This window comes from Meles meles, chromosome 10 (assembly GCF_922984935.1).
Source record: "Meles meles chromosome 10, mMelMel3.1 paternal haplotype, whole genome shotgun sequence".
Classification (NCBI taxonomy): domain Eukaryota; kingdom Metazoa; phylum Chordata; class Mammalia; order Carnivora; family Mustelidae; genus Meles; species Meles meles.
In genome coordinates, this window is record NC_060075.1 from 62,338,923 (window position 1) to 62,359,998 (window position 21,076).

Genomic DNA, 21,076 nt, shown 5'->3' on the forward strand with positions numbered 1-21,076 from the left:
AGTATTTGTGGAATAACTGAAAATTAAGCCTTTACATTCAATTCATTCTTGGTTTTTAATTGGGCTTCATTAGTTTCATTGGGTGATAATTTCATAGTAGCAGGTATCATGTATGTTTAGTTCATGAAATATCAGTGCCTGGCATGTTGGCCTGGCAAATAGTAGGCACTCAATAAATAGTAGCTTAGTAATGGGAAAAAATGGTTATAATATTTTAATAATTAAATCATAGTACTGCAAATGCACATTTGTTAGATTTGCTTGCTGGAATACAAGAGATAGAAATGTTCTAAGAATGGAAAAAGGTAACACAGTGAAAAGTATTTACCAAATACAAAATGTATTACCTAGATAATTTGGAAATAATTATCTTTTACAAGACAGATTACTGCTATGCAAAATGATAGGATTTGACACAACGGTATACTCTTAATAAACAACACTTTGAGTACACTGCTTACATGACAACAACCAAAAAAACAAACAAACAAACAAAAGTTAAGAAACTAATATTATCTGAGCAGGAAGAAGTCTAAAACCCAATAAACAACTTTAAACTTTAAACAACTCTAAACAACTTTAAACAACTTCAGTGGAATCCAGTGCAAACCATTGTCCCCACTCCCTATCCTCCATTGGCAAGTTGTCGCTGGTATATATGTGTGCCCGCTGAGTAACAACTCATTAGGGGACTTTATAAAACTTGTGTAGCAATAGTGCTACTGTTAAAGTTTCCTCCTCACATTTTCACCTTCTATAGTTTCTTTTTTTTTTTTAGAAGATTTTATTTATTTATTTATTTATTTATTTATTTACTTGACAGAGAGAGACGGACAGCTAGAGAGGGAAAAAAGCAGGGGGAGTGGGAGAGGGAGAAGCAGGCTTCCTTTCCAGCAGAGGGCACAGTCCCAGGACTAGGGATCCTGACCTGAGTCAAAGGCAGACGCTAAATGACTGAGCCACCCAGGTACCTCTCACCTTCTACAGTTTCTTGCTCTGCAAAACTGTAACTGGGGAAAGTAATTACCTAAGGATTTTTGCAATCAAAAGCAATGGAGGAATGCCTGGATGACTCAGTCACTTGAGCATCAGGCTCTTCGTTTGGGCTCTAGTCATGGTCTCAGGGTCCTGGGATGGAGCCCCACATAAGGCTCTGAATTAGGCACAGAGTCTGCTTGTCCCTTTGCTCTTCCCTCTGCTTGAGCTCTCTCACAAATGAGCAAAATCTTAAAAAAAAAAAAAAAAAGAAAGAAAGAAAGAAAGAAAGAAAGAAAGAAAAGCAGCATCAGCAATGGAAAAATTCCTAGCTTTAGCCAAAGAATTCCTCAGTTTCAAGGTCATTAAGGTGTGGAATTGTACTCAGCTGTACATCTTCAAGTTTAGAGATGAAAATGATTTCCTTATAATTTTCTAAGAATACAGAATACATATGCCACAGAGTTAAATTATTTGAAACAAGATACGAATCAAATTTTAGAATATTTTTAAAGGAATGTTTAATTGATTTAAGTTATTATTTCAATGCCTCCCAAACGATTGGCAAAAAGGTAATGTTTTGAATCCAAGCACACAAAGAAATTGGCCTTTATTTTTTGGAAACTTGCTTAGGCCAAAGATATCCTGATGTACTGCCATAGGAACTTTTCCCCTGGGACCCAAAAGCTACCTCAGGTTCGTGTTCAGAGCTATAGAGGCTTTACCAAATCATAATGGCGTGTCTGCTCAGACTAAAACAAAGTCATGATACTCTGAACAATTTAACTAAAGGTGTTAAAGCAATTGCTATTCATCTATTTAAGCAAGCATGTGTTTTTTTAAAAGTGCATTTTGTGTTTGAATTATCCTCAAATTCAAAAGAATCAGAATTATGGCAATGGCAATGGCCCATAAATGCATTTGTAATTCTAATGGCAGCATTTATATTAATAAAATCAGAGTTTATGAGTAGAATTTAGAGGTTCTTCAAACTTGAAGATGAAAGTTTGTCCAACATCTCTCTTGTCCCCAGGGCAGCTCTTGGGGACCACAGCTAGGAGAGAGCCTGGGAAGCCATATTTCTTGACTTCTTTTTACATTTACTCTTCTAATTTGATTTTCCATCTGCTCACCATATTTTGGCAGTGATACTGACATAATATGATGAAGCAATTTACTGCAAATTAGGTGTGAAGGCATCCAAGAAGATCCAGTGTTATCGCAAAGAAAAATTATGTGTTCAGACAGATTTCACTATACAATAAAAGCGCAAGCATTTATTGAATGTCCCTCAGTGAAACAGGGAAATTGCACAATACGGTGGTCTTTATTTACAATTAGAACTATTTCCTTCATATATTGAAGCAACAAGTACAAAGAAATGAAGTATTCTTTCAAAGTTAAAGAGTAGGATACTGACCAAATTCCACAAGAGCGTGGACTCTATTTTTACTGCATTTTAATGGGCTTATTACATCAAACGTAGAGACTACTGAATAAAATACAGGAGTTCAATCATCTCTGTTTTATATTTAAAATGGAAATTTTCTATAAATTTCACTGTTCGCCTAAAAATTCCACTCTGAAGAATTTACTCTCTAACATCTTCTATTCAGTTGTCTTAGCAAGATGTATAATAGGTTTTGCAGCATTTAGTTTTAATGATAGCTTCTGATTATTCTGAAATAATTTGGCTTGTCTCCTTTATCATGGCACTAAGGATAATCTTAACCTTGACCACTTTCATCTAACAAATGGAGGAAATGTGCACTTTTTGTGCAGCTGAACATTACAGGGCTTTTTATTTTCACTATTTTTTATGAGATAGGACAGTTACATAAAATACTGAAAGCAAATACATATTTCAGGTGTCACACTCATTTTTCTATGTGAGAGAGAGAAGGAAGAATTACTTAAGAAACTGTCTGAAAATTTTTATTTCTGGGTAGGATTATAACCATTGAATCTCAGATTTTACAACCTATGTCGTCTACTCTAATCCCTCCTTCAAGTATGACTCTTCTGTACAGTACGCTCAGAAGCTCTCATCCCCTCAGTTTCCCATGTGGCAAAATCACCGCCATCTCATTAGGTAGCTATTGACAAAATACCTAAATCTTCCTCCTTACAATTACCATTAATTAGAAACAATATGATTACCAGTCATGAACTGAATGGAAAAAAAAAATAGGGAAAAAACTATGAGAATCCAAACTGATGGCTTACTAGATGAAGAGATTGAAAAGTAAAGCCTTTCCGCTGGAAACAAGTTAGAGAATTCCACATATAATAACAAAAATACCAGCTTCTTAGGAAAAAGCTTAATAAAACTATGTAGAATATATCTGAAGAAAAGTTTAAGACTCCCCTGACAAACATAAAAATATGAAAAATTAGAAAGCATCCACTGCTTTTGAAAACAAGGTGTTGTTGGTTTTTTTTTTAGTGTATTATAATGTTCAATATGCTTTCAATTAAATCCCAATAGGAATATTGTTAATTCACCTAAATAATACTAATGTTTCTGTGGAAATTAATCTGTGAAATTAACAGAGTTCTAAAAAAGAATCTTATGTTGTTTTATTTAAATGCATTATGCAACTTCAAACATACCAAATAGTATTTATAACATATAAAATAGAAAGTGGAATAAAACACTGCCCAGTGCAATAAATTAAACACCAACAGATTCTAATATTATCCTCTCCCTTATATCCAGATTTTAAAAAGTCCTATTATTTGTATTTATCATTACTTTCTCTATAATTTTACTACAGATGAACATGTCCTTAAATATTAGATTTATTTTTCATACCTTTAAAATTTACATAAAGAAACTCAAGTGTAGTCATCTAGAACTTGATTGTTTTACCCAAAAGTTGTCAATGAGATTTATCTATGTTGAGATTATATATGTATAAAATATAATATATATCATTTATAATACATATATACCATATATATGGCATGTCATACAGTACTGTATGAATATACAGTTTATGTACGAAATCATTTGTCAGTGGGAAATTTATTTTTTTCTAGATTTTGATTAACTTTTGCAGGGAATGCTTTAGACAAATTTCTGGGTCATAAGATATTTGCATCTTTAAACTTAATAGATAATACCAAATTATTTTCCAAAGTATTATACAAATTTACAGCTCTATCAGCAATGCGTAAGCATTTCCAATATGTCATATCTTTACTAACACCAGGTATTGTAAGACTTTAAATTTAGTAGGTGTAAAAAGTTATTCTCAGAGTAGTTTTAATTTCATTTACTTGTTTATATCTCATTATTAGTAATTACACTGAATCTATTTCATTTTTTATTCATTATTTTTGTTTTCTACTATATGAAAGTCCCATTCATGTCGTTGGGCTATTTTTCATACTTTTCATTTTTTTGCTTTATTTATAAGCAATCATATATTTAGGATCACAATATTTTGATAGTTTTGCCTTTGAGAAATAATCATTTCTCAATTGCTTTTTTTTTCTTTTTTATGATCTATATAAATAGCTCTCGATGAAAAGAACAGATCAGTAGGTAAAAATGACCACTGCATCATAATCTAAAACTACTATAAGACATAAGTGACTTTAAAGATCAGGAAACGGACCTACAGATCATTTATAGAACATAATTAAGACATCAATACTGATATGGAAAAATTCCAACTCTCATTTGAAATCTCTTCCCACCAAACATGATGAACCCACAGTTTATATGGAATGAGTAAGTAATGAAAGAATACATTAGTTTGTTCTCTCAAAACATTCTATGAAATTATTCTGACAATTTCATTATTTCCCAGTTATTTTCATAAATAGCAAGCATCAGTTTTCATAACTGGACTTGTAATCTTTTTCAGGAACAATCAATTCCTGTGGCAAGCTTGAGAAGTAACAAACTGCCTAAGCTTCCTATTTTAGCACATTTTTCATGTATAATCAGCCCATGGAAAGTATCCTATTACTTCCCAATAAGCCACAGCATCGTCTTCAACAATTTTGCATGTTTTCCTATCTCAAATATTTAAAATATCATCATTTTTTTTCTTGGAGCGGTAGCTTGTCTAAAATATAATTCATTACTTTAAAAAAATTTTTCTGTGAGCAAAAATAAATGACAGAATATATTAATATCTAATGCATATAATTTATATACATATTTACAATCTTTTTTGCCTAGAACCATGTAGACAACAATCTTACAAGTAACAATCCTAGTAATATTTTACTTTAATAGAGATAATAAAAATATGAAATTTACGATTTTGAAATTGCAAATGTTTTGTGCAATGATTTTCTATAATAGTGATACAGCTTGAACAGAAATAAATAATCAATATTCTTTCAAAATTAACACTACAAAAATTGTATTAAAAACAGGATTTTTACTGACCTTCATGTTACCTTCTGCTGTGCCTCTTACTAACCCAGAATGCAAAGCTTCCTGTCTTGATTACCTAGTTCAAAAGCTCCCCAAGCACTACACCACATAATGAGGTCACAATATCCCTCCTGGCCTCTTAAAATATAAGTAAGTTGGCAATAGAAAATAGGAAATGAAGAGAGGAAAAGTCTAAGTCAAATGAGGAAAATGTGACGCTTTGATATTTACTTTGTATTTTCCAAATATAGTAACTATTTGAAAGGTTTGCCTTTTTTTCCTCCTCAATGTTGTGTTCCCATGACACTTCTTCATGGAGGAAAAGAAACAAGTAACACATGTAAGGTAGTGCTCAACACCATCAGAAACTAAAGAAGTTAAAATATATTTTTGTGATATGTTTATGGAAAGATTGAGACAGGAAAAATATTCATTGGCTACATATGTATGCATTATTGATGGCCAAGGTCAGTTCTCACTGTCAAGCACCGATGTCACACCAACTGATGATTATTTTCAATATAACCTGTATGTATCTCAATGATATCAAGGACGCAGTGAAATAGAAAGTAATATTCTACTATTGGAGCTTAGTAAGCCCATTTGAAAGGGATAATTTGATAATATCTATCGAAATCTTTCAACATGTTATTCTTTGACCAAGTAATTCCATATACAATAAACTGTTTTAGGGAAACAACTAGGTATTCCATGGGTTTTTGTTTGTTTGTTTTTTTGAAATTGTTACTTAATATTTTAAAAGTTATAGCTTTAAATACTCTATAAACTGGGGCTGCCTGGATGGCTCAGTCAGTTGGGCACCTGATTCTTGATTTCAGCTCAGGTCATGATCTTAAGGTAGTGGGGTCAAGCCTCATGTTGGGCTCTGTGCTGGGCATGGTGCCAGTTTGGGATTCAATCTCTTTCCCTCTGTCCCTTCCCTCCCCCACTGGTGTGGGTGCTCTCTCACTCACTCTCTTAAAAAAAATAAATAAAAATAAATACTCAATAAATTCCAATTCATCTCTACAATGTTTTAAATGCATCAAGTGATTTTTATATGACAAGAAAATATTCTCACAAATAAGATTTCAAGTAAGTGATGCATACACATATCATGTGATAATGAAAAACAAAACAAAACAAAAAAAAAACAAAATGAGCTCAAGGTAGTAAGAATTTTATTTTTACCTTTATGTTTCTTGCTATTCTCCAGCACAACTATGTCAATAAAATGCATCTTAATGACTCAAATGGACTTAATGAACTATTCTATATTAAAACTACTTCTGAATTGAAAAATATTTCTTTTACATGCATAAAGCAGAGGGGAAAGAAATGTTAATAATACAGATTAGGCACACTAAACATCAAACAAACTACTTAATTAGAAAGAACCAGAGATCGCTAACACTGTCTTTATGTATTATCTGTTTTTGAATTGAGCTTTAAGGTGTTTAAGCAGACCTGTTCACACATCCACTGTGTGCTCCCACCCCACACACCCCGCCACTCCAGCATGGTGAGTGCTTCCGTTCACTGATTTACTATGTAGAGGAAATGTGTTGGAGGGAGCAGGAGTTCCATGGAAAAGATGCTGTAAAGGGCCACTGAACAAAGGCAAAGGAGACGGGGTCGACAAGGGCAGATGTTTTAACTCCTGAAAACATCATAGCTGGAAAAAAATCAAATCAATCTTTAATTTGTATCTATGAGACTAAATAAAACTACAACTAACTCCAAGTACTCTCATTTTCATTTTATGATAATTTTTGACTTTTGTGATGTAAAAACTTAAGGAATGACAATTATTTAATAGGGTGAATTCATACAAAATTATTTGAATTTTCTTGACTATTTCAAACAGTATGGATTAATCACTTGGGGAGTGTTATTTTTAAATATCAGCCACTCATTCAGCATTGCATGACCAAAAAATTTCATTAGCACTACACACAGAAAACAAGAATAAAATGTCCAAACATTTTTTTTTAATTAGTGGGCTAGACACGAAGATGTGCTTATTCTATAATTAATGGAAGGAAAGGGGGCCTCTTCTGAAAGTTTTGAGAATTAGTAGTTAAACATATGCTTTGAAAGAAGGTAAAACATGACCAAAGTCATCATTCTTTAACATTAATTTCAGTACTAGAGAATAGAAATCAAAAATCAGTTCTCAATGAAGGACAAAGAAAGAACAATAACAATGTTTATTTTGCCTGCCCATCCACTTTTGGGCAACAATTCCCCCTAGAAGAGTTTCCCTTAATGTGTTTATCCCAAAGAAGAGGTATCAGAAGGATGAGGGCTTCTTTTGCCTTTGGCACTGGCTAATATAATAAGAAACAGTCCTCTCAGGTCCATCAAAGGTTGACAAGACAATTGTGGTGGAATGGCCTTTGGTTCCAGGCCAGAGACCTCTGGGCATGCCTCAACTTATTCTGCCATCATGGCCATGAAGCTGATAGCCTGCCATTCCTCAGAAGAAAGGTGAAATGACAAACGGAAATCTGAGAACAGAGATAATGAAGAAGAAAAACGGTGGTTTCTTTTGAGGCTCTAAGTGGTGCTTCAACACTTAACAGAAAAGTCAAGATTTTAATGTTGTCAAAACTGTAACTGTCCATAATTTCAAAACCAAACGGTTTGGTAGGCCAGTAGGTTACATTTTGATGGCATTCAAAACCAAAATTTACTAGAATATGGACTTGTATGAATGACAGCATTTCCAAAAACATTTATCTTTATCATATCAGAAACTTCTTATGAACCTGTTTTATCAATTTTATTTGCAAGCCTGGCACAGAGAAAGGAAGAGTGGTATTTGTGAGGGAGGGAGAGGAGAGAAGAGGAATGCCTCCTCTGCTTACATTTCCTCTACCAACCCCAGGCTGGTATCAGCAACTTGTTCTCTGCTTCTGGGGTCACCAAGATTTACATAAAACTTCAAGGGAATGAGTTATGGGCATTCCTTTATGGAGTTATGAGAATAGGTTATACTTTCTCAGCATATTCAAACAGAATGGTTCACCTGAGCGATGGTAGAATCTTGAGGGAGGGTGGAAGGTAAGTTCATATTCAGTATTAGGTTGTTAGTGGAGTGGAAAGAAATTGCCCATCAACCAGTTTCTGATGAAATGAACAGTTCTAATGTATCATTCCAACAAAAATTTAAAATCATTCCAAAACATTTTGATGAAAAGAATGAAACTGGACCATTTTTTTATAGTATACAAAAAAATAAATTCAAAATGGATGCAAGACCTAATATGAGATAGGAAACCATTAAAATCCTAGAGGAAAACACAGGCAGCAACCGCTTTGTCATTGGCCATAGCAACTTCTTACTAGACACATCTCTGGAAGCAAGGGAAACAAAAGCAAAAATGAACTACTGGGACTTCATCAAGGTAAAATTTCTGCTCAGCCAAGGAAACAATCAACAAAACTAAAAGACAACCTTCAGAATAGAAGAAGATATTTGCAAATGACATATCTGATAAAAAGCTAATATCCAAAATCTATAAAGAGCTTATAAAACTCAACAGCCCAAAAAATAGACAATCCAGTTAAGAAATAGCCAGAAGACATGAATAGACATTTTTCCAAAGAAGACATACGGATGACCAACTGACACACGAAAAGGTGCTTAACATCATTCATCATCAGGGAAATTACAAATCCAAATCAAAACTACAATGAGATATCACCTCACACCTGGCAGAATGGCTACAATTAATAAAACAAGAAACAACAGATGTTCAAAAAGATGCAGAGAAAGGGGAATCCTTAGGGCGCCTGGGGTAGCTCAGTAGGTTAAGCATCCAGTTCTTGATTTCAGTTCGAGTCATGATCTCAGGGTTGTGAGATTGAGTCCTGCCTTGAACTCCGCACTCAGCAGGAGTCAGCTTGGGATTTCTCTGTCTCCCCCGCACCGCCACTTAGGCTGTCTCACTCTCTCTCTCTCTCAAATAAATAAATAAAAACAAAGGGAAACCCTCTTTTAACACTATTGGTGGGAATGTAAAACTGGAGCATCTACTCTGAAAAAGAATATGGAGGTTCCTCAAAAAGTTAAAAAATAGAGCTACTGCATGATACCGCAGTTGTACTACTGGGTATTTATCCGAAGGATACAGAAATACAGCCTGATGTTTACAACAGCATAATCAACAATAGCCAAACTATGCAAACATCCCAAATGTCCATCAACTGGTCAATGGAGGAAGAAGTGGTATGTGTGTGCTATAAATACATATATAGAGAATATTACTCAGCCATTAAAAAGAAAGAAATCTTGCCATTTACAATGATACGGATGGAGCTAGAATGCATTATGTTCAGAAAAATAAGTCAGTTAAAGAAAGGCAAATCATAAGATTTCACTCACATGTGGAATTTAAGAGACAACAACAGATGAACATAGATAGGGGAAAGGAGAAAGGAGAGAGGCAAACTGTAAAACAGAGTCTTTGCTGTTGAGAACAAACTGAGGGTTGCCGGGGGTGTGTGCCAGGGAATGGGTTAATTGGGTGATGGGTATTAAGGAGAGCACTGTGATGAGCACTGGGTATTATATGTAAGTGAAAAATCACAAAATTCTACTTGTGAAACTGATAGTATACTATAGGTTAACTAACTGGAATTTAAATAAAACCTTGAAAATACAAAAAGAAAGTTTGTGGAGAATTTCTCATCTGTGGAGAGCAACTTGGAAATACTATTATATGTAAAAATCCATTTGCCCTTTTACACAGCAATTTCCCTTCAAGGTATTTATCCCTCAGGTACTTGTATCCCACACATTCAAGAAAAGAGGTTTATAAGAATATGATGGTGGACAAAGTGACCTCTATGGAATATTCACTCTATGAAACTGAAACACTATACATCTTTAAAAAAGAACGAAGATTCTATGTTGTGATATGGAAAAATCTATAGAATATGTTATACAGTGAAAAGAGCAAGATAGAATGAATACTGTATACTATATTTTATGTAAGAGAAGAAGAGACATTTGTAATATAAAAAGGGTAAATCTATTTGCAAATATTTGCAGAAACACATAGTGGAAGGGTAACAAAAGACTAATAAGAGTGGCCACCTGTTGAGACAAGGTTAGGAATAAGATAGACAGGGACCAAGTAAAAAAAGAAACTTACTAATGCATGTCTTTTTCATCTCATTTTTATATTTTAACCATATGAACGTATTATTAGTCAAAAATAAAATTTCTAAGTATGTCAGTGTTCATTTTTAATCTACTTTACCTTTGCCCTCTGACCTACATAAAATAACATTCTCTCTGGTCAAATGACGCTCAGAAGTGAAGTCCCCCTTGTACAATTAATTACCTTATCAGACCCATAAATTCTCTTTTTTTTTTTTTTTTGAGGTTAAAGATGCTTGTAATCATCTTACATTCTAAAGATCTGCTTGGATTTCTGTGTTGGTCATTAGGGATGTTTATAAATATTCTGATTCTCCTGTCACATCTTTGATATGACCACACTTTGCTACCTTGTTAAAATTAGGTGAGATTGTATGTCTTTATCAGACTAATGAAATAGAGCTGAAAGGCATGTTTCTGGGCAAAGGCATGTATTTGCCAGGGTAGCAATCCTTTACCCTGGCTGAATTATTTTGGAAAGGAAGTTTCCCTGCTGACCTGTATTAAGTGTGCAAATGAGAAAGAAGTAGAAAAGACAAAGACAGAAGAGCATGTATTTGCAAGAGATGTTTAGCTCTGACCAGAGAATAATATTCTCAAGTCTTAAGACTCCAGGGTTTAATACTACAGTGGCTTTGCACAAACCTTTTTCTCATGATTTGATGACACTAGCTATTTAAATTTAATTTCATGGTGAGAACTGGGTGATACATGGAGTTCTTGAATCACTACATTGTACACCTGAAACTAAAATAACACTGTGTGTAAACTATACTGGAAAAAATAAATAAAATAGAAAACCAATTTAACTCCAAGGAGATAAAAATTGCTGAGTGGAAAGGTATGCAAACTTGCAGATAATGGACTATTAAGCAGACCTGAGTGCCTATTTCCTCATGAGTCACCTTTCTCAGTGTCAATTACAAGCCACCTACCTAAGAGATAACACGCCAATCAGTCCCTGGAAGACTGATACTGATAACCATCTGATATAAGGGAAACATCTAGGTTCAAGGCCTATAGACTTCAAGGTCAGACTCAGAACCATGTGATCTTGTCAGAGCAAAGTGTCAGCACCTAGCCATGGGCCCCCGAGCTCACTGCCTTCTAATCACTGCCCTTCTAACCACCTGCCACACAGAGTTTTGATGAAATAGACTTGTGATCATGAAGTCATCAATATTTTCACATTAATAAAATTAAAAATCCACCCTATCAAAGTCTATCCACCTGCATGTTACTGGTTTACAGTGTTTTCTAGGAAAGAGGTGAAATGTGAAATGAAGAAGTATGTGATCCCTGTGAGCACCAGAATAAACAACACAATTCTATCAGGCTGAACATTAACTGAATCTGAACAGCATCCACTGACCAATCTGATTTTGGAAGGTATACAGGTGAAGAAAAGTTCAGATGTGAAAAGGTTTATGAGTGCAAACAAGTTCTATAAAAGCTTCAATCTAATAAAAGCACACAGAAATGCCGCTCATTTTGTTCTCACTTTCACGTCGTTCAATTAGGTTGTCAAAATTAAAATGAAGTTAAGCACAAGTCAAATTTTCTCCTTTCAAGGTAGCACTTGAGATTTTTCTTTGAGTTTCTTAAGTAGTTGCTGACGAAGAGAGTACAGATGAAGAGCTGAATTGGAACATTCAAGGACTCATATATTCATGCAGTTAAAAAGTAGGCCTAGCTATTTATGTGCACAGATGTTTGAGAGAGGAGTTACATGTTATATGTATAAACTTAGAAACTAAAATTAGAATTAAAAAGGAAAGAAGGAAAAGGAAAAATCAAAGCTCTATTGTCTAATTTACCAAGATTTATTTTTTTCTCTGTTAGTCAGGGGAAAAAGTCCCCTTTTAAAAAAAATAGTATTACATGAGTGGTCTTTTTCTAACAAGTGACACAAGCTTGTAACTTACATTATCTCTAAGCTAATGTGTTAAATCATGATGGGCCTACTTAAAGATGTGACACATCTCTAGTCTTACCACAGAGCTATTTAGTCTTTCTGCAGCTTAAAGTATAACATTTAGAAATATCACTATCAAAAACTATTTTGATTTTGATCAAAAATCAAAATCATTTTTTAAACAAAACCAACAAAGCCAGCTCTCTATATATGAATTATTTCTCAAATGCCAGCTACCATTTAAAAAAATATGTCCAGGCTCCGTGCTCTGTGCAAAAGTCTGCTTGAGATTCTCTCCCTCTCCTCTGCCCCTCCCCCGACTCTCTCTCCCTCTCTCTCTCTCTCTCTCTCAAAAAATAAATAAAATCTTTCAAAAAATTTGTTCATTCCCAGATTATTATAGAAGTCTTATTTATCTGCTATTTTAATTTAATCTCAGTTTGGGCTCAAGTACATTTTTGTGTGTTGAATTTCAGTACCATTCACCTTCTCCTTTTCAGTGACTTTTTTTTTGGGGGGGGGATCTTTTTTTGGTTTCTTCCCAACCTCATCTAATGACCCAATAATGTCTTTGAAGTACAGGGGACACACTTTGGAGATTCTTAGCCTCTTCCTCCCCTACCTCCTCCCACAACTTCTCTTCCTCATCTTCCCCCTCTTCCTTTTCTCCATCTCCCTTCCTCATACATTTTCCTGCTCATCCCTCTCTCCTTCCTCCTCCTCCTCCTCCTCCCCACTGTTTCTCTCTCCAGCTCCTCACCATCATGGTAGATGTGCAATTCCCGCTTCAGTGACATCATCAATAAATAAGGAAATGAAACAGGAAAACAACTGAGTACTGATGAGAAATCTGCAGATGAATCAACATGGTTTGTTTAAAGTCTTGTTTACAACTTGCAATAGCCAGTATCAAGAAATAAATATAGCGAAGAGCCTTTATTTATGTGTGTGCGGAGGAGTGATTAAGACGCACAAGCCCATATTTAGACAGCTTGAAAATCGTTCCGGAAAATATTAGCAGTTTTACACTTAACATCTTCCAGATAAAAGGAATGTTTTCCTGCTGACTGAACGGAGCAAAATTTAATTGTCACATGAAATCCACGACTTGGGAAAAGAAAAACATCCATATCAAATACAGTCACCATATAACTGTGCTAAGCTAAAGGAAGTCTCTTCTTCTGACTTTTCTGTTAGAGTTTTGCCCCCAGAGTTGCCCAAACTGTCAGGAGCTGCACAAACACCATCCTTGTTTCATTCAAGGATATTCATAAATTGAAAGCCACCTTCCAAAACACCAAGCGGTCTTAGAAGAATAAAAAACAAACAAACAAACAAACAAACAAAAAACACTAGTGTTACAAGCTGCAAGATGTTAGATAGAAGTCCAGTTATCTTGAAGCGATGTTGATTTCTTTCCATGCATCGTGGAAGGAAACTGGTTTTGAGAATGTGCTCAAAGCATCCAACAAAAAGCAAAACAAAACACAATACAATAAATACACCATGGCTGTCGTCATCCTGCCTCTAAGAGATCCTGGGTGACTTCTTCCCTGTAGCTAGGATGGGACAGTCTCCTCCATTCTGGGACATTCACACGAAGACTTGGCAGCCACACTATTGACTGTTGATAGCAGCACACAGTCCATGTGTTGGGCAGAGGGGCACAGAGAAGGAACAAAGAAACACAATTCTTGTCAGGTAGCTTAAAACAAAACTAGATTCTTCTATTTGCTCAGCTTTTGAAATTTTGTAAAGTAAGGCTTATCTTGGCCTCTGAGATACCAAATCTTGCTAATCATAAAACTAAACTGATATGAATAAACAAGTCACTTTTGAAAGCTGTTTTATGAGGGGCGCCTGGGCAGCTCAGGTGGTTAAGCGTTGGGACACTTGATTTCTATGCAGGTCATGATCTCAGGGTTGTGAGATCAAGCCCCACATCAGGCTCAGCACTCAGGGCACCATTTGCTTGGGATTCTCTCTCCCCCTTGCCTTCTGTCCCTCCCCCCTCCCACTCACACACACACTCTCTCTCTAAAAAAAAAAGAAAGAACAAAGAAAAAATACATCTCTCTAAAAAAATCAAAGAAACCTGTTTTTCTGAAGAACTGCTGAAATCATTCATTCATTCCAGCTATGAACCACTGTACGGGAAGGGACACTGTGATCAGCACTAAGGAAACATGAAGAAGTCTAAGACAGGACTGGTCTTCTATTAATTCATAGTATAAGAGAAAAAAGGTAACATGACAAAGGTAACAATTAGTGAGAATGAATCAGTTAAGAAACAGTAGCTGATCTCTCATCTGGCATGGTACCAAGATGATGCACTTGAAGTTAGGCAAACTCGGGTCTGAGTATCTACTCCACTACCTACATCATCAGAGAAATGTTATTTCTGTGAAACAGAGTAACACTCAACCTGCAAGATTCTGTGATGATTACATGTCACACTGCATGTAACTTAACAATACATCACATGTAAAGAGGCTGTACAGGCTGGACCGATAATGAGCATTCAATATGTGGCAGGGATCGTTTGTGAGTAAAGTGGTGACGAACTTTAGAAACATCAAATGATAACAACTTCGCAACTTTAGAGGTCAATGCAGCTCCAGCGATGGCACTACCAAAACTGTTATCATGTAGGTTCTCAATGCATCACACCAATTGAGCTAATTTGGTAGGAGAGACTTCACCTGCTAACTTTTTTTTTTTTTTTAAAGATTTTATTTATTTGACAGAGAGATCACAAGGTAGGCAGAGAGGAGGCAGAGAGAGAGGAGGAAACAGGCTCCTGCTGAGCAGAGAGCCTGATGCGGGACTCGATACCCCAGGACTCTGGGATCATGACCTGAGCTGAAGGCAGAGGCTTTAACCCACTGAGCCACCCAGGTGCCCCTCACCTGCTAACGTTTTGTCTACAATGTGATGAGCCATTCCGAGGAACATTCTTCTACGGCAGTTGCTAGCATATGCCATCAACTGCCAGGAGAGGGCTAACCAACATCATGACGACAAGCAGTAAAAGAAAATGCAATGTTCTATGTTTCTTAGAAGAGGATCATGCATATTAACCCATATAGTTAAATATGTTATTTGCACTAAATGTCAGTATTATCTAGGTTTTATACATATAAAAAGCTCTCACCTAATGCACAATGCACTGACATACCCAAAAGGACCCTGCAAATAACATGACCAGTGATTATATTATGGGTGGTACAGACAATAAAGTGGCACAAACGAATTCAAATGGAGAAGATAATTATCAGAAGGTGGAGAATCACAATGATTAGAAGTGCTATTGAAGGTCTACTTTTTTAAAGATTTTATTTATTTATTTGAGTGAGAGAGAGAGAGAGAGAGACAGCACAAGCAGGAAGAGCAGCAGGCAGAGGGAGAAGCAGGCTCCCCATTGAGCAGAGAGCCCGATGCGGGACTCCATCCCTGAGCAGAAGGCAGACGCCTAAGGGACTGAGCCTCCCAGGAGTCCCTGAAGGTCTATTTTTAATTAGCAAAGGGGAAAGAATTATCTTTTTTAGGCTCACATCTGCCATTCTGTATTCTGTTATCTAATGCTGTGTTTTGAGGGTTTTTTTGTCTTATCCTGAAAATCAGATTTGTCTGACTCCTTTTCCAGTCATTTTTATCTTGCTTTTTCCCAACAGGAGACCCTAAAGGCAGATACAAAGGCAGGACAAAAGGAGAAGCTCTCGGGTCAGGCACGGACAGCAGCTAGCTATGCCAGTTGCAGTGAGGGTGGGCGATGGGCTGGTAGTCTCCAGAACAATGGCATTACCAGCTTCCTAATTTTAGGACAACACCTGTTCTTCTTTTTCTGCTCTAGTTCTCCCAAAACCTTCATAACACATTCCTTATATGTATTCCCCTCTGCTAGAAATAAGAGAACAATGCCTGATTTTTTAAATTTGAACCTCATAGTTACAGAATTTGTATATTTATGTCTTTGCCAACTTAGAGAATGCCGAAAAACAGGAAAAACAACCACGAATGAGGCACCTGGGAAAGTGAGATCAAAATGTCACATTCAAATCATATGAGACAACATCCAAAAAGTTCAGAAAAATAAAATCTAACCTCTGTCTCTTCAAATGAAAATAGTACCAAACCATCGGGCTTTTCTCCAGAAAGAGATGTGAAACGGACGCTGTGATGGGGAAAGCATCACCTCTATAAAGGTAAACCGAGAGGAGACACACCATATGGAGACTTTCAAGCTAGCACCAGCAAGTAAAAAGAACGTACAGTGCTAATGATAATAAAAAACATTATAATAATACCACCACTAGCTGCCTGAAATCTAAAGGGGGTGAGAAAGTAGGTGTTTTAATAATTACAGTGAACATTTTTATAAGTGAGGGAGAATACAAACCCATGGGGGGGTACCCTTACTTCTTCTAAAGGAGCCATATCTGGCCAACAATTCTTGGAGTGAATGAAGTCAGTTAACTCTCCCTCAAAACACTTTTTCAACTTCTACCACATTCTTTCATCCCAAACAATCACACACGATGCAGAATACTTAAAGAACTCCTCTTTAATGATAACTTTATAACTACCAAAAGTCGAAGTTCCATGGGTCTAATAGAAAGCTAAAAAAAATAAATAAATAAAATAAAAAAGCCTTTCCCCAGGAACAAAGGAAGTTTCTCTAGATCCCAAATCTGAATCTAAGCAAATTCGTACTCTTCAAGTATGAAGTTCTTACTCTTCAAGTACGAAGTTCACCCAAGTCTGTGCACGAATTAAAAGTTCACTCTACCCATGAGGTGATCCTAGAGGTTGCTAAATCTGGCACCAAAGCTAGAAGTTACTATCTCACTATTCTAAAGAAGAAGATGGGCTGAAGGAATCCCACAGCAACCAGCAAGCCTCGTCCCAAGGAGCCCTCAGCATGCCCTCTCTCGGGTTTGCTGTGAGCACTGCTGTCACTAACAGGCCACTGACTGCGAGTTCTTGCAACATCACTTCAGGGGAAAGCTTTGTAGAAAACAAGAATCATTTGAGCTGGAAGGGATCTAAAACCTTTATATATTAAAAATATTGAGTTAAAGTCATATACACAACTTGCAAGGATTAAAAAAAAAGATTCTCTCTCACTGCAGTTTGTTTATTTTTGTCGAGCTATATCCCTAGTCTGGTAGAAATTCTCTTTATACTATTACCCCCATTGAGACACTTCTATGGAAAAGGTTCTCAAAAGTGTGTTATTTTCACTTTGTATATGTAAATTATTGAACAGCTTTAGAATAAATCAAGTTTAAAATATTTTGCTTCTATTGATTCCAAAGTTATTCTATTGAAGAATTTATAATGACTAACCAATAGTTTAATATGAAATACTCATAAAATTTGCCTCATTATTTAAAATTATAATGTTCATTAATAGTATAACAGCAAAAATAAGTATATTGTGTTGAAATAATGAATTTAATTAATAATGGAATCGACTGTTAATTAACTACGATTCATTTGGTTACATCATGCCAACAATAGTAATAAAATGCCAACAATAGTAACATCTTAGCAATGTTTACTGAGTGTCTATGTTCAAGTTCTCATTAGCTTACATATTTATGTATTAGAAAGTTATTCTTTTTTTTTTTTAGATTTTATTTATTTATTTGACCGACAGAGATCACAAGTAGGCAGAGAGGCAGACAGAGAGAGACGAGGAAGCAGGCTCTCTGCTGAGCAGAGAGCCCGATCCAGGGCTCAGTCCCAGGACCCTGGGATCATGACCTGAGCCAAAGGCAGAGGCTTTAACCCACTGAGCCACCCAGGAACCCCTAGAAAGTCATTCTTTAATTTGATTTCACAGGTGAAAAATTTTGTTTTGAGGATCAACATTCAATTTCTTTTCCAGATCAAGTTAAATGGCCTTTTCTATAAATATAAATTATGTATTTTTAAATTGGCCATTAATGAGTAGAAACAAATATGCATGATCTTTTTTACTCATTTTCAAATAATTTTTCTAAAATGAATGAATCAATGACACCATATTTAAAATTCAAAAATAACCAATGGTTTTTGGTCCAAGGAAATACTCCCCTTTCTATCTGATGTGTTACCATGAGATTACCCATTAGCACTCCATGGATTTCTGAGCAGGGTATGAGTAAGGGTGAATGGTGCCAAAGGGATGGGATGACTCACAGCTACTCCTGCGATAACCGTCTTAATGCCAAGGCCAGTTCTTGCAAGGAGCTGACAGAGTTGGATGAATATCACAATTCTAAATAGGTCATTATTCATTTTCACTCCTCTGGAGCTTGAGGTCATGTTGGTGCCTAATCTCCCATTATCTTCTCTAAGGACACATATCACTTTGTAATCACTACTCTGTTTAGGGGACAATATATTACTCAACGATAGGAGTCTAGTGACAGTTTCTGGATATGTATGGAGATGTAATTAGGTAACTCTATGTAGTACTTCTCTGCTGTGCATTGATACATGGCCTGTCTTTGGTAAGCTGGCCATTGCTGATTTATGTGGCACTTAGAGTGATACATAATATTCTATTTGTCTTCCTAGGAGAAGAAGCTGCATAGATAGAAGCTCTATAGGTTGTGAAGGTTAAGTAAAACTTGGTTCAGATTCCTGATTCAGATCTTTGTTAGTTGTAATCCTTAGATAAGCTATCCAAGCCATCTGAGATTTGAAGTTCATCATATTTAAAACTGAATATTTGTACAGGTTCCATTAGATGATGTGAATCAGTTGGTAAAATGTCTAATGTAGTATATGCTCATTAAATAATACTTGCTATATTACTATTCCTGATTATAAGCATAATTATATATTACTCAACTGAGATAAATTTGATGCTTTTTTTAAAAAAAACTTCCTTGGCTACTTTAATATTATGAATACTAGAACAAGTGTAGAACACCATCTTTCAAATCTTTTATGTCCTGCCAACTAGATCTACATGCAGCTAAGATATCCAATCTCAAGGCTTACTGCCAAATGTTTACTGCCAAATGTTTAGACCATTCAGTTGACCATTCCACCAACATTTACTGCTAATTAAAATGTGACAGTTGCTCGCAAGGCTCTAGAGATGCATAAATTGAAGATGCAAGAAAATCTCTGTCATATGCTTAGGTATCCAATGAAGATTTTTTATCCTTAGTAGTCCCATACCGGCTCCATAGAACAATATCCCTGGATTATACCAATAAAACAGTGAGTACATGACTGTGTACTTCATTGAAAGTATGGTCTTACAGACATCAGTATTCTTTTCTAATGTTTACTATTCAGTTGATCAAATCATCTAAGTGATATGAAGATCAATTAGCAAATACATATTCCTCATACATATGTCTTGTTATTTTTTTCCGTAAGTTACCCATAAAGGAATAAATATTTACTTTTTAAAGCAAAATATCAGTCAAAAAAACATAAAAAAGAAAGTATAAGCCATTGTAATTCAGTGTAGAACTGACAAACTCTCAAAAAAGAGAGTTGGTTGGACAAACAACAATGTTTCTGATTAAATGAAAAATGTAAAGGGAAGCCTGGGTGGCTCAGTTGGTTAGGCGTCGCCGTCATCTCAGGTCATGATCCCGGGGTCCTGGGATTGAGCCCCACATCAGGCTCCCTGCTCAGGAGGGAGTCTGCTTCTCCATCTGCTTGCTGCTCCCTCTGCCTGCCGCTCCCCCTAAACCTCACGTCCCCCCCAGTTCTGCTGTGCACATATGCACGCACGAGCATGAGCAATCTCTCTCTCTCACTTTCTCTGACAAAGAAATAAAATCTTTAAAAAAAAAGGAAGAAAGAAAAAATGAGAAAAATGTAAAAAAAAATGTTCATTTTTATTTGCCTTAATAATGAACTTGAAAATTTCACTGTCAAGTAAAAATTGGCACTATTTTCTTTATTTCAAAAAAAGGAAGCTTTTTATCCAAGAAGAAAGCTTCTATTTAGTGATTTTTGAGTGATTATACTGCATGAAAGTACAACATGTCTCTGAAACCACAGATGTTTACAAGGTTTTTGGTTTTTTTGGCACAGATTTTGTTGAAACTTGCCAAATAGGTGTTTTCAAAATGCATTCCATTCTACATCCAGCCAGGGAACCATATTTGGTATGGCTTATGTTTGAAAGCAAATGTTATAATAAACTAGAACACTGTTTATGTCTTTCCTATCTTCTAACTCTCCAGTAATCAACACAGTCAGGAACTTTCTCTTTTCTGACAATGGTAGTGAAGAGTCCTATAAGTAGCCCAGTGATCAGAAAATTATGTCAGTTGTTTATAAAATTTACTCCTATGATACCAGCACCATTTCAAAAAGAGGACTGAGAAGTCATCATGAATGATTTCCAGGCCCTTTTTGCTGCTGGGGACAGAGGCAGAGAGGGAAGGCTGTTTGAAAACATTGGTCAGAGCAGATAGAGAGGGTCAGTAAGAAGGTCATAGATGTACCAGCCTATCTTCTTTTTCCCCCAACTCCTAAACATACATGATGTTTTTGGTGTTTCAGTTGATATGGTTGCATGTTCTCATCCTACAACCTGGCCTACAGAGTAAGGCAACTACAAGGTTAATGGACATTGTTACATTTTAACTTCTTGAAA